General features: G+C 31.5%; 1 protein-coding gene across 2 annotated transcripts in view; it reads right to left on the reverse strand.

Moving 5' to 3' along the window:
• The window catches only part of ZFHX4 (zinc finger homeobox 4), a 222102-nt gene that overhangs the window by 91132 nt on the left and 117315 nt on the right, over positions 1-13655 (reverse strand). The window lies entirely within an intron of this gene.

The following is a 13655-nucleotide window of genomic DNA, read 5'->3' on the forward strand; positions in this document are numbered from 1 at the left end:
CATAGACTTCATTAAGACTGCAAGAAGAACACTGTTAAAATAAAAAATAAAATATTTGAAAAGTTGGTATTTATTAGCAAATTCTAAAGGGTCCAATGGGAGTGAGGATCAGATTTCATTTTTTTTTGATTGAAGGCCAACTCTCTCTCTTTTTGTGAAGCTACATTTTTGTTATTTAAAAAGCAGAGAAGGGAGATTAAACTGTTTTCCAAAGAGATGTCCTAATCAGTGTGCTCCAAATTTCTCATACAAGTTCCCCCTCCACTTTTTTCCATCCTCACATGTCTCTATTACTTTTCATTACTTTTAGTTCCTTTTGAAAATTTGATAGTATAAGTCTCAATAGTAATATTTTGTGCAAAATAAAAGCAGAGTAACAATTAAAATGAGCTTCTTGACCCTTAAATATACCACATTTTCATAGAGCTAGTCTGTATTGTATATGAAGTACTGTTTTTTGTCTTGTCACCCTAATGAATTTCCCTATAGAGGAAATCTATTCTAGTGACCATTCTATTCCTATTAGTTGATCTCTTGTGATAGAAACACCCCATGATGGTGAGATAGAAAAGACATGCCTTCGTATTCAAATACTTTAAAAACTGAGGGACTTAGTGTCCTGGTTTTGAAAGTGCACAGTTTTTTATATCATGTATACATATAATATAAAAACAGACCATGAATGAAAATAATTTATTAGAAAGCAACTAATTCTAATGAGAATCATTTATCTGTTAGGCTACAGATCAGTTTATGACTCATATATCATACATGTTTAGTATATATGACACAAAAACTATGATATAGATGCTATTCATAGCCCCAAACACTAACATCATAAAGGAAAATTATACATGTTCACATAGATATGCATATTTTTATATACATACATCACTGTTTTATTCAGTCATTCTAGTCATGTCTGACTTATTTGAGATTTTCTTGGCAAAGATGCTATAATGCTTTTTATTTTCTGTCTTTTTTTTGTTTGTTTTTTTAGGTTTTTGAAAGGCAAATGGGGTTAAGTGGCTTGCCCAAAGCCACACAGCTGGGTAACTATTAAGTGTCTGAGACTGGATTTGAACCCAGGTACTCCTGACTCCAGGGCCGGTGCTTTATCCACTGTGCCACCTAGCCGTCCCTCTATTTTCTGTCTTAAGCTCATTTTACAGATGAGAAAACTGAGGCAAACAGGGTTAAGTGAAATACTCAGGGTCACACAGATAAGAAGGTGATTGAGGCCAATCAGAAAGATGAATCTTCCTGACTCCAGACCCAGTTCTCTATCTATTGCACTACCTACCTGCCCTAATACATATCAATTTCCATGTTTAAATATACTAATTAGATGAAAAAGACTGTCTCTTTATCTTTATTCACACAAACACAAAAGAGAAAATAAGACATATATATAACATGAAGACAAAATGATACCCCATAGTTTCCTCTTTCTTTTTTTTTTGATAAACATTAACTTATTCATCACAAGATATACTGAACTAGGGCCTTAAGTCAGTTTTTGTAAGGTAACAATACTTCCTTCTTATGATTTTTCTGTACTTAGTTATGAGGAAGAATCTGACGAATAACCCCCATTGTTATTGTGTGGCTGTTATAGTGTCCTGCTAGTCTGGACAAGTTATTAGGTCAGACGCTAACTTCCTAAGTAGAAAAATGATGTGGCTGCCTTTGTCCTCTTTGCAGTAATGGCTGGAGTCAGTACTAATTAAAGCCCTGCGGCAATGTGGTTCGAGAGAGGTCAGACTTCTTTCTGGTACCTAAACAGTACTCAACTCAAAGAAACTGGCCCTAATCTGAAATGATGTGATATAGGGATGGCCATTCAGCTTCCCTGTGTATTTAAAGGAAAATGACAGTTAATGACTGGGGTGTCAAAAAAAGAACAGATGGAGAAGCTGGAGAAAATGTCACTGTATGGTCATTTATTCACAATTAGTTACTATATCTAACAAAGAAAGATGATCAAAATATACAAAAGACTTGAGGCACCCTGTTACAATGTTAGTATTTCTAAACTGTTGTAAAAAAAGACATCTGCATTATGTACATTACTATTGTGGACAAGCCAAAGTCCATTTGTTCTAGTAGCATCTTTTTGTTTAATCAACAAAAAAGTCATCCTTCCTAATAGTATTCCAGAATTACTAAAGTATAATTTTTATTATTTTTCTTTTATTAATAGTAGTGTGAATAATAAATATAAATCAAGAGAACACTATAAAAGTTCTTACTGGGAATAAACCATTGTAGTAATTAATCTTCAAGTCATTTTCTTTGCCCCCCCCTTCAGGCTCAGAACTTGAGAAACCAAAGCAATATTCTAAACAAAAAACCAAGATTTATTGTCAGTCATAATAGACACCTGCACAGCTTACTAATTACTACAAAATCATAAGGTCTGTTGGCACAAATCCTTTCCCATTCTCTTTTTTTATCCACCCCTAGTGACACACCTGCAAGTCTTTAATTGACATTGTATTTATCTCAGGAGTCCTTGTTAGCATTGATCACAATGGTATAGCTGTGGTAGTGTCATATGCTTCTACTATACAACCTTCTCTTTTGGAGAGGGTTATAACTAGTTTCTAAATATTTGTTTCAAGGAAGAATCTGATGTGTGAACCATCAGTCTTGGGGCACAGGTTTCAAACTACACTATATATAAGAGGATTCCAAATGTGAAATATGTAGTTCTAACTCGAAAGATTTCTTGGTTTATTTAATTTGAGTGAACATTTAAAAATTATATTGATTACATATCATGGGGTTTTTCTATAAAAGTTGTACTAATGTTTAACTTTTTAAAATCCTAAAGTTTGCATATTTCAGTAATCCAAAATTATGGGAACAATGGTTCAAATTAAAGCATTTTTGGCCTGTTATCAAAAGGGTAGACTAAAAAAATGTCTTTCAGATTTTTTTAATAGATGAATATGACAATAACTGGCACCAAATTTATAAAAGGATGAATTATGTAAGACTCTGGTCTTAACATAGAAAAGTCATGAGAACTAGAGGATGACCCATAGAATAAAGTACTTAAGTGAATTCCCTGTGGTGGATTTGCGGAAGAATCAGAATTAGAGTTAGCAGGGACCCCAGAAATCCTCTTGTTGAACTCCACCATTTTACTGATAAGGAAAATGAATATAAGGATACCAAATGACCTTATTAAGGTTATACAGGTAGTAAATGTATAGGATTTGAACCCAGGTTCTCTGAAGCAAAAAAAGTATAGCCTCAACATTGCTATGAAAATGAATTTGCACACTTCAACAGACCATCAAAGTTCAATGTTTCTTTTTAATCAGAATATTTCTTCAGATGATCCTAATTAAAAATAATTTTCCCTCTTCAATCAAGCACAGTTATTAAGTACCTACTATTCCAGGCTAAGTCCCTGCTATGGGCTGGGCTAAATCGAAACAAAACAATCCCTTCTCAAGAAATTTCCTTTATAAAATGGCAATGGAATTCTTTTTTTTGTTTGTTTTGCAAGGCAATGGGGTTAAGTGGCTTGCTTAAGGCCACATGGCTAGGCAATTATTAAGTGTCTGAGGCCACATTTGAACTCAGGTACTCCTGACTCCAGGACCAGTGCTCCATCCACTGCACCACCCAGCCACCCGGAATTCTTTTAATAATACACTTTTACCTGATAAATATATACTAAAAAATCTATGGGATATTTACAATATGAGGACTGAAGGAGTGATGATGGATGAAAGAAATAAAAGAGAAATAGAGAAAAAGCAAGATCATTATACCACTTGAAATTCAATAAGATTCCTAGATGGTTGAAGTGGATACCACTCCAAAAGCAAATTGGGTTATAACTTGCTCAAAGAAAAGTTAAGAAATTGTTTTTGACAATCCTGACCCAAAAGTAGTTCCAAATGTCATTCCTTGCTTTTCCTGACTTTTTCTTTTGTGAAGTGATTAGGAAAGAAAATTTTAACATGAAGAACTCATCTAAAAATTTCTGGTTGAGTTCGACAGTAGAACATTTAACCAAGATGAGAGCTGCAGGCCTCCGGCCTCCTGGCCCCTTTAAAAATTCTTCTCTGGTTGAGTGGTTGTTAGTCATCCAAAGAAGCTCCCATTATCCTTCCTTCTGGGTCTCACATAAACTTGGGATGGGAACTCAAATCCTGCCCCCGGGGAACCTCAGAAGGTAGTAGGCTTCTGAAACTGAATCATTTTAATTTTGGTATTATAGCACCAAGTCTAAAATTTGTTTCTTACAGAAAGAAAATATAAAATTGTTTAAATTAATTCAACAACATGACTCAGTTGTCCAATAAGTCCCAAGAAAAATGAAGCAGAAATGAAATCTTAAATGAAGATTGACTAGATCCACTAATATAGATTTTTTCCATAGATTTAGAGTCACAAAGTTTTATAAAATGTCATTGAAGATTCTTTCAGGATAGAAATAAACTAATATTTTAAAGATGAAATTTAATTTTTGGCATTTTTAAAAAAGAGTTTATTTACAAAGTGTCTTCTAAAAAGTTTTTTTAATAGTTCATTTATTTATACAGGCTGTCCCAAAAATTTAGTAAAGTTTTTAAGCTTAAAATTTTAAGCTTAAAATTGCCCTAAGAATTTGGGAATATTTTTGCATTAAAATTCTTTAAAAGGTTTATTTGCTGTTAGAAAAAGTCTATCATTTTTATTGGAACTTTTGTTTTCTTAAATGTTAGCAAATATATTTCTTGAAATATGGAAAAAACTTTTTGCACATTTATCAGCATGTGAATATATTTTAAAATTATGAAAACAGGGAAAATATATTTAGACATAAATTATGTGATAGGGTTAGGGGAAAACCTGGAGAAGTAACCAATTTTTATAAACAATTGAAATAAAAGAAATATTGCACATTTTTAAAAAATGGCAAAATACTTTTTTTAAAAAAGAAACTTCATTTTCTTATAAAAGGTGCTCCGGTCACATTAAATAAAAAAGGTACTTTAAAAATTTCTAAATACATATGTACATATGTTTACATATTTATAGGGCACATTATAAAGACACTAATGGAATGGGCTATTATCCCAGAAATAATATAATACTATTTTCAGTTTCATTAAAAGCATGGAAATTAAACTGCTATAAACCCTATATAAATAAAAAGAAGAATAATTCTCATCTGAAATCCACAATATGAAATGGAGATTTGGCAATTATATAGTTTATTTGATTAATGTTGATAAAAGAAACTGCATAGTTTTGTCCAAAGAATCCATTCTGGGACTAAATGGCCTGTGTTGACAGTCTAAATTGAATAACTAAACTGGTGAAATGCCAAATGCAATCTTTCATCTTAGCACAAAGTAAGAAGATGAGTTGGCAGTTATTTAGTTAATTTGATCAATCAAAATAGCCTTAAACTGCCCATTATCATATGCACAAGTTCATTACTTGCCAAAGTATTGGTTTGATGTTACAAAGCCATTATTTAAGGCTCACCTCAGTAGTTTTATTTTAAATAATTTATATGATAGTCAATAGTATCATATTAAAGAAGTATTTTTTAGTCAAAATATTTTTATTCATCTCATAGAAACAGTATAAGTAGAAGAATAGTGTTCTGAAATGGGGAGTTGATGGTCCTATGTTCTGCTTTAACCAAATTACCTCTAGATTATTATGTTCATTTGTGAATAGCACATTTTAAGATGGATAATCTGTGAAGTCCCTAGGAAAGAGAAATAAGAATTTGCTTGCCATTTGAGACTCAAGGAACTGGGTAATGTATATTCTAGATAAAGGACATATAGTTGGGGTATGATATCTGTCTTCAAAGATTTGGAGGGCTGTAATATGGAAGAAGGATCAGACATGTTTCGCTTGGCCTCAGCAGCCACAATGAGGCACAATATGTAGAATGTTGCAAAGAGATACATTTAGATTCAATGTAGGGAAACACTTTCTGAAAATTAAAACTATCCACTAGAGGAATTGGTTGCCACATTCCAGGTTTCTTTAGCACATAACTGTCTGTTATTTATACTGTAAAGCATTCCTGAAATAGGTACAGATTTGACTAGGTTTTTTTTGAGATTTCTTCTAAATTTGAGGTTCAGTTCTCTGATAGTTACCTCGTTCAATGAAGGTTCATTCTTACTCATCAGGGAAAAATCTTACTGGTCAAAAATATTTTTGCAGTTTTGTAGACTTGCAAAGTAAGTTGACTTGTTCTTAGATGAATTAGTCTGCTTTAGGTTAGGGCAAACCGTCATTCAACATTGAGCCTAAAAATATTGACTGGTCATAAGATTACAAATAAATGTCTTAATCACAATCATAATCAATATGCCAGTTAAAAATAGTTTCTGTGAAACATTTCAATGATACTGATATTTAGAAATTAAGCCTATGTCTATGTAATGCCAAAATAATTATTTAATTTGGTCATTCAGTCACTGTTTTTCTAATTCAACCATTAATTTAGCATTATACTTCAAATTTTTAAAATTTTCATTTTCCTTCCTTTTGCTGTTGTTTCTATGTAGGTAAATTATCTGCATCTGGTATATAGTTATCTGACTGGATATGGTGGTAAAATGGTCTTAGAAATAATTTTTTCAACCAGCTAGCAAAACTGCTTATTAAGTCGCATAATGCCTGTATTGACCAAAACAAAGAATGACCCAGAAGAAAACCCAATCAATCATAATGAATAGTTTCTGATCCCCTACTATGTGATCAGCATATTCCAGTCATTGCAAATAATAGAAAAGAAAAATAAAAAACAATAGCATCCAAGATCTCAAAATTTGGTTAGTGTGACAAGACCAACATTTGAAACACTTATGAACAATATAAGATAGGACAGAATCAAGTAATAAATAAAGTGTCAGAGAGTTCAATAGAAAGATCAGTGGAAGCTAAGAGTCTTCAAGAAAGATGGTACTTTTAGATTTAGATCAGTAGATGGAATAATGGGCACAATTGGATACTAGGATTAGGAATCAATAGCATTGAAAAGAGGGAGTCAAAGATGAACATGTATTTGTGGAACAATGAGATTAGTTTGATTAGGAAAGGAGACAATAGGAAAGAACACTTTAACATTAAGAAGCAATTAAGAAGCATTTCAAAAGTCTGTATTCTAAAACCATCTGTACCATACTAACTAGCTCAAAGCTATCATTGTCTTCTGTTGGTAAGCAAGTAAAAAAATATAGAAAGTTGGAAATATTCATATTCTGTGCTAGTACATTATATACTAATTTCCATTATATCAGTATATAAGTGCTTTGAATTATTTTTCCAGTAGTGGTAAAGGTTTTGTATTAAGCTGTCCCTTTATCCCCAGTTCCTCTGTGGCCAATAGCATGCATTTGCAACATGGCAGCTGTGGTTCAGAGTTGTAAAGATGACTGCCCAGGTTTGGACTAGTCAGTGTTCACAGAACAATATTTCATACGTAGGTAAAACCCTTAATGTAAATTACTTTGGTCATCGGAAACCCTCATTATGAAGTGGAGTATTGAGGAAATTGATAAGAGGCTAAACCACATGACTTTTCATTTGTACATTTTTTTTATGGAATGCAAGGTAAAGAAAGCAGATGGACTACTAATTTAAAATTATATTATGATTAAATTTCCATCCTTTAAAATTCATTTTTTTCCTGGGAATTTATATACTATTTGTCAAATACTTTTACTCCAATGATTCATTTTTCATCACTGTCTATAATTTATTATGATGATTACATGGATCCTAAGGATTATCTGATCTTACACCTCTTTCCCCAGAACTTTTAAAATAGTACAATTTATGAACACAAGTTTTGCCTTCATATATGAGACTAAAGTAAATTTATATAATGTATATTATATTGATAACTTTACCAAAAGTTTTATATTGATTAATTCAGAAAAAATCACCTCTAAGAATGTAATGATGTACTGGGGTATTTCCAATGCTGAACAAAACCTTTGGAGAAGAGCAAACAGATGTTTGCCATACGATTTTGAGTGTAATGTTTTAATGTGGAAATGTTTTTTTCCTCCCTTGCCCTTTTTTATGAACTTCAAAAGATTTGTTTTTTCCATATTCAATGTGGTTTCACAGACAAAAATCCAATTGGTTCTCATTGAGTCACACAGGCCAGGTTAAGTACAAAAATATTGATTGACTTTCAATAGATAACCATTATTAAAGCAATGGCTGCATACCAATTGAAGAGGAGAATAATTCCAACAAAATAGCCACTTGTTTCTGAATATCTAGAAAATTGAGATAAAAGTATTTTACTAGCATGAATTATCCAGATAATTGTCTCAATTCTCCACTTCACTTGGCATGTGTAGACATAGTTTTAATATCCTAAGTCTACTGAAAAGTCTTTTTATTTCAAATAAGAATAATAGCTACAGTCAAGTATGTTAATGTCCATAATCATTGTAATTTTTGCAAATTATAACTGTCAGTGGTCACAAACCTACCCAATAAAAACAGAAGGTAACAATTTAGCCTTTATATTATTACTCTCAGAAAAGAAGAGCCACTTGTAGGAAATTTAAGAAGTAAGGCAAGTTTATAGCATTTATGCTAAAAATAGGAGGCTTTTTCTCCTCTAATGGGACAATTTCCATAGAACCTTTTGTGGACTTTTTTGTTTTTTTGGGGGGGTTATTTTTTTGGTAAGCAAGATTCAGAGCCAAAAATTGGACCACAGTTTTCCATTTACATCATTTGGTCATGATGTACTAGGGGAAGTTCCTCTTCTGTACAAACCTTTGGAGAACATAACTAGATTCATAGCTTTAAACTAAAGCTATTCATATACACATATTTAAAAAGGCTGATGTCCTATAGGGATAAAATTCACCCAATTCTTTTCTTACCACATGTTCACATGAGCATTATAGAGATTTTTTTTTGTTTTTTTAGGTTTTTTTTTTTGCAAGGCAAATGGGGTTAAGTGGATTGCCCAAGGCCACACAGCTAGGTAATTATTAAGTGTGTGAGACCGAATTTGAACCCAGGTACTCCTGATTCCAGAGCCGGTACTTTATCCACTATGTCACCTAGACGCCCAGCATTATAGGGTTTTTAATTCCATAAACTAAAACTATTCTGAAGAAAAAGAAAATATGAAATATAATAAAAATTAATATGGATGAAAGTCTATTTTTACCTGAGTGCTTAAAGAAATATGGGTTATTGTATCTTCCCTTTGAAGAAAATTGTAGCTTTATCAAACATTTCCAAATGACAAGAATAACATTTAAGTTATGTACATATAAATATTAGAAATGAAGAAACTCCATGTGTTAAGTAGAGTTTATTCATTTTCTTCTTAGAAGAATTTGTTAATTTCTTATGTTACATATCAAAATCTCCATCTGCAGTGATCTTTAGTTTTAAAGGGCCTCCAAATGATATCACATAGGAAATACTAAATAATTTAATTAAATATATGTGCATATTCATCTAAAAATAATTATCAAATGCCAAATTTTCTTTAAGAAGAAATGATGGGATTAAAAGATAACTATTGAATTAATGTATTTATGTACATAAAATTATACTAGGAATAGCATTTAAAAAGAAATTCACTTAGGGCATTACATAGGATATTTACAATGAACTTTCTTCAGATTGTACTTATTTTTTCTTAATTACATGCTGCTTGGAGATTTTTAAATGTCATATACTTTAAGTCTAAAGTTAATCCTGCAGTGTTCCTGCTGTACATTCTAACTGTCCTCCAAATAATTACAGAGTGGAGACTTGACTGTCATTCATGTGTATCCATTCCATTGTGTGAGGAGAAAAAGAAAATGGTTGCCCATACATTAGCACATCACCCATGGCTAGTGCAATGACAAGATAGATTAGGATGTATATTAAATCTCACACATGGCTGCCTTTCTGTATCAAGGTAAAAAATACTTGCTCTTACATACATTAGGGACCAGAGTTGGACTGACATCTACATTAATATTGACAGAATATCAACATTCTTTTTACATTTATGAGTCAATAACCAGTTTAAAACTGGTAAAAGTTAGATAACAAAAAGAAAAAAATAGTAGCCAGCATGCTTTTCTTATATCTAAAAAAAATTTTAACCCTTAAATATGGAGATGCTTTTATGAAATATCAGTTCTATGACTATATATCAACTGGTATACACAGCTGTGACTTGATAATCCAATCTCATTTGTCAAACAAGAATTCTAGTAGATAAAAAATAGCTCTAGAAAAAGAAACCCTTGCATAGAAATATTATGTGTATACATGAATATATATATACATATATAGGAAATTGGTTATTAAAAAGCTGAATTGACATCATGGTATTACTTCACTCTCCTGTATATTATTTCCAGTAATCTCCTTTCCATAATAACTATAAGAGATAAATGTACAAATTACCTGTAAAATGTGAAATGCTTACTGTTCTAGTCTATAAATTATATAGGCATATATGTACTTACACACATATATATGTATATTTATTTACCATGTTCAGAAATAACTTAGGTTAGAAGCACTATGTAAGTTAGGTGAGAAGATATTTTATTATTTACCTGTGTTGTAAAGTCTCCCATAAATAAACAGTAGCATCTTTATCCCAAGTGAATGTCTGAGTTTCATTAATAATTAAATGTTGCTTTCCATGATAGCTATTTTATGTTCTCTAGGTTTTGAAATATATTATCTTCACCATGAAGCACAAACATGCTATTAATGCTTTTAAGGTGGCCACACATTATATCTATATACATATATATATATATATATATGTATATATGTACATATATACATATATATATGTATATATATGTAGACAGATATACACACACACACACACACACAAAGATGCTGGGAAATAACATGTTTATTCCCCAGCATTTGTCTACACTTACAATATTGTTGAAAGAGGAGAAATTCAAAGAAATAAATTCAAAAAACCCTTAAAAACAAACAAACAAACAAACAAAAAATCCTGGAGTCTATTAGAGTCTGTTATTGGCCTAAAGCTGATATGTAAATGGTTGTCATTTCAATTTCAGTAATTAAGCTATGGTTGGGAGCATCTTAAAGCATCATCATTCAGTAGAAACAAAATCATAAGACAACCATGCAAAGTTCTTTAGATTTTAAATGCACCAAGCAGCAAGATTTCAAGTGCTGTTCATCTCAAAAGTCAGACAAGCTTTTATTAAATCATGTCCCTGACAAAAGACTACCTTTTCTCCCTGTTTCAGTATGCTGTAGAAGATGATGCAACTTAAAGTGATGTTCTCAGCAATAATTATCTCGGTAAGATTCAAGCTTTCATTTATTCAAGTCCTTGAAAATGATGCTGAAACAAGCCATGTCTAAATTGAGCCTATAGACATAAGCTCTTCCATCAGACAACCCTACAGTTAAACAATGGTGTGGAAGAAGAGGCCTTTTTGTGCTGTTCTGCTAGTGCTATATTCTAGGAAGATACACACGTACACATACAGACATGCACACACACATATGTATGTACACACACATTAGAAAAGATTTAGAGAAATGCTTGGCACAGAATTGTAACTAGCAAGTTCACACCATTCAAGATGATTAATATCAGTGATGCCCAATGAAAAGGTTAAAAGATTATTTTAAAATTCATTGATATTACCATGATCATTGGAATGGCTGATTTTTAAATTCACTATTATCTTCCTATTTAGGCTCAATCAAGTGATGATTATTTTCAATTATTTTCACAAATAATAGAATTTAAGAAATTAACACTTGGAAATTGATAAAGTTATAGAGCCAGTATTCATTTTGGTTTTGAGAGTATAATATGCCAGATTCTCAAAACTAACCATTTTAAATTCTTAGGTTGCTTTTCATTGACTTTGAGCCTAAATTTTCCTTCCTTGTGAGCACCCCCCCCCAGAAGTATAAAATAGAGAATAGAAGGTACTATCAGGGAGGAAAATAGTCTTTTAAATTAAATAATATTCAAGTAGTGTAGAAAATAGTTTATCAAGTTTCAAGATTCTTCAAAGGCAGAGGTTTAAATCATTCAAATAATTTCCTTTCTATTGCAATTGCTCTGTTATAAATTCAGAAGTCAGACATCTTTAAATACTATTGCAGAAAACATCTTTTGTTCCTAAATCTTACTCTTAACAAGGACTAAGTGATGCCCCATTTATAACATTTTCAATTCGTAGAGTCCACATGTGGCTATGTACAAAGATCGCCAGACACAGTGTACATTTCAAAAAAGCTAAACCTCATAAATCTCCAGAAATTCCTCACATCTATTATGTTTACCTTCTGCTGCTGATGAGCCTGTTGGGCTCTGTACAGAGGAAATTACAAGCGCTCCAGAAGATTTGGCAAGAAGATGCTAGAAGAAACAATGGGCAAAAAAAAAAAAATTCTTAACTGAAGCATCACATCCAGCTTTGGCTACCATTTATATATTTGAGATTACAGCTAGTAAAATGGAAATTCCATTGAAATGGAATAAATTGTTTTCTGAAATCCCTATCTGATTACTATTGGTGATGTCTGAAATTAAACACGTTAAGCTACACTCAATATACTTTATGGAATTCAACTGAAGGTTCACATTCATATTGAAAAACTGTTTATGCAATTTTCCAATTTAGAACAAAAGGATTTGCATCCATCCAAAATTTCTATTTCCATCTTAGTATTCATTTTTCTATTATTCTATATTATCAAAAATGTCTTTGTTTACTTTATAGATGATTGAAAACTGTTGTAATAGCTGTTAACTAGTAAGGAAATACCAGTAGAAATATTTTCTAGTCACATGATTAAATAGCACTTGAAATTTGCTTATATTTGATGTCAAGTGAAATGCTTAATTTTTAAGGTATTTTGTGTGAAGTGATAAAAAATTATTAGTTCAAAAATCTTCCACCGAGGCTACATAGATACAATGCCAATACAACCCATTGAAAGTAAAAAAAAACTTAGTTAATATGTGTGGTTTGAAAAAAATTGACAGGATGCTAAGTAGCCAGTTCAATTGATTTTTGTAATCATGGAATTGTTTTGCCATTGAGCAGACACATCCTAATAATCTACATAAGAGCCCATGTTAAAGAAACTAAATTTTCTTAGTATTTGAAGGCAATTGAAACTTAGAGATATTTATTAAATATATAATTGCTATTTTTATTATATTTCAGCAAAAATGTCAATATGAATAAATGCAAATGTGTTGTTCCATGACAGAGGCTAAAAAAGAATCACTGTTTTAAAATGTTTGAATTAAATGCTATTACTGGAAAAAATGCTGGGCTAATAAAGAGAATTACCATTTCTACATAAGATATAATAGTAACAGCTCAATTTGTTTTTCCCTCAAAAAATACATTGAAGAATAAAACAATTTCTCAAACACATACTTTACCAAATCTGAAAACCACCACCACAACAACAATACCCTTACTTAGTTGTTAGCACAAAAGCCTACATATTAACTTATGTAAAGACCAATTACATAGTTTCCCACAAGGCCCTGATTCTTAAAATCATCCAGAAAATACATGAACTCCAGGTTCCAATAGTGTTATTTTCACCTAAGAAGGTAACATTTGTCATTCCAGGACAACATATTATACTTAGAAAAAAAT

This window comes from Macrotis lagotis, chromosome X (genome assembly GCF_037893015.1).
Source record: "Macrotis lagotis isolate mMagLag1 chromosome X, bilby.v1.9.chrom.fasta, whole genome shotgun sequence".
Classification (NCBI taxonomy): Eukaryota; Metazoa; Chordata; class Mammalia; order Peramelemorphia; family Peramelidae; genus Macrotis; species Macrotis lagotis.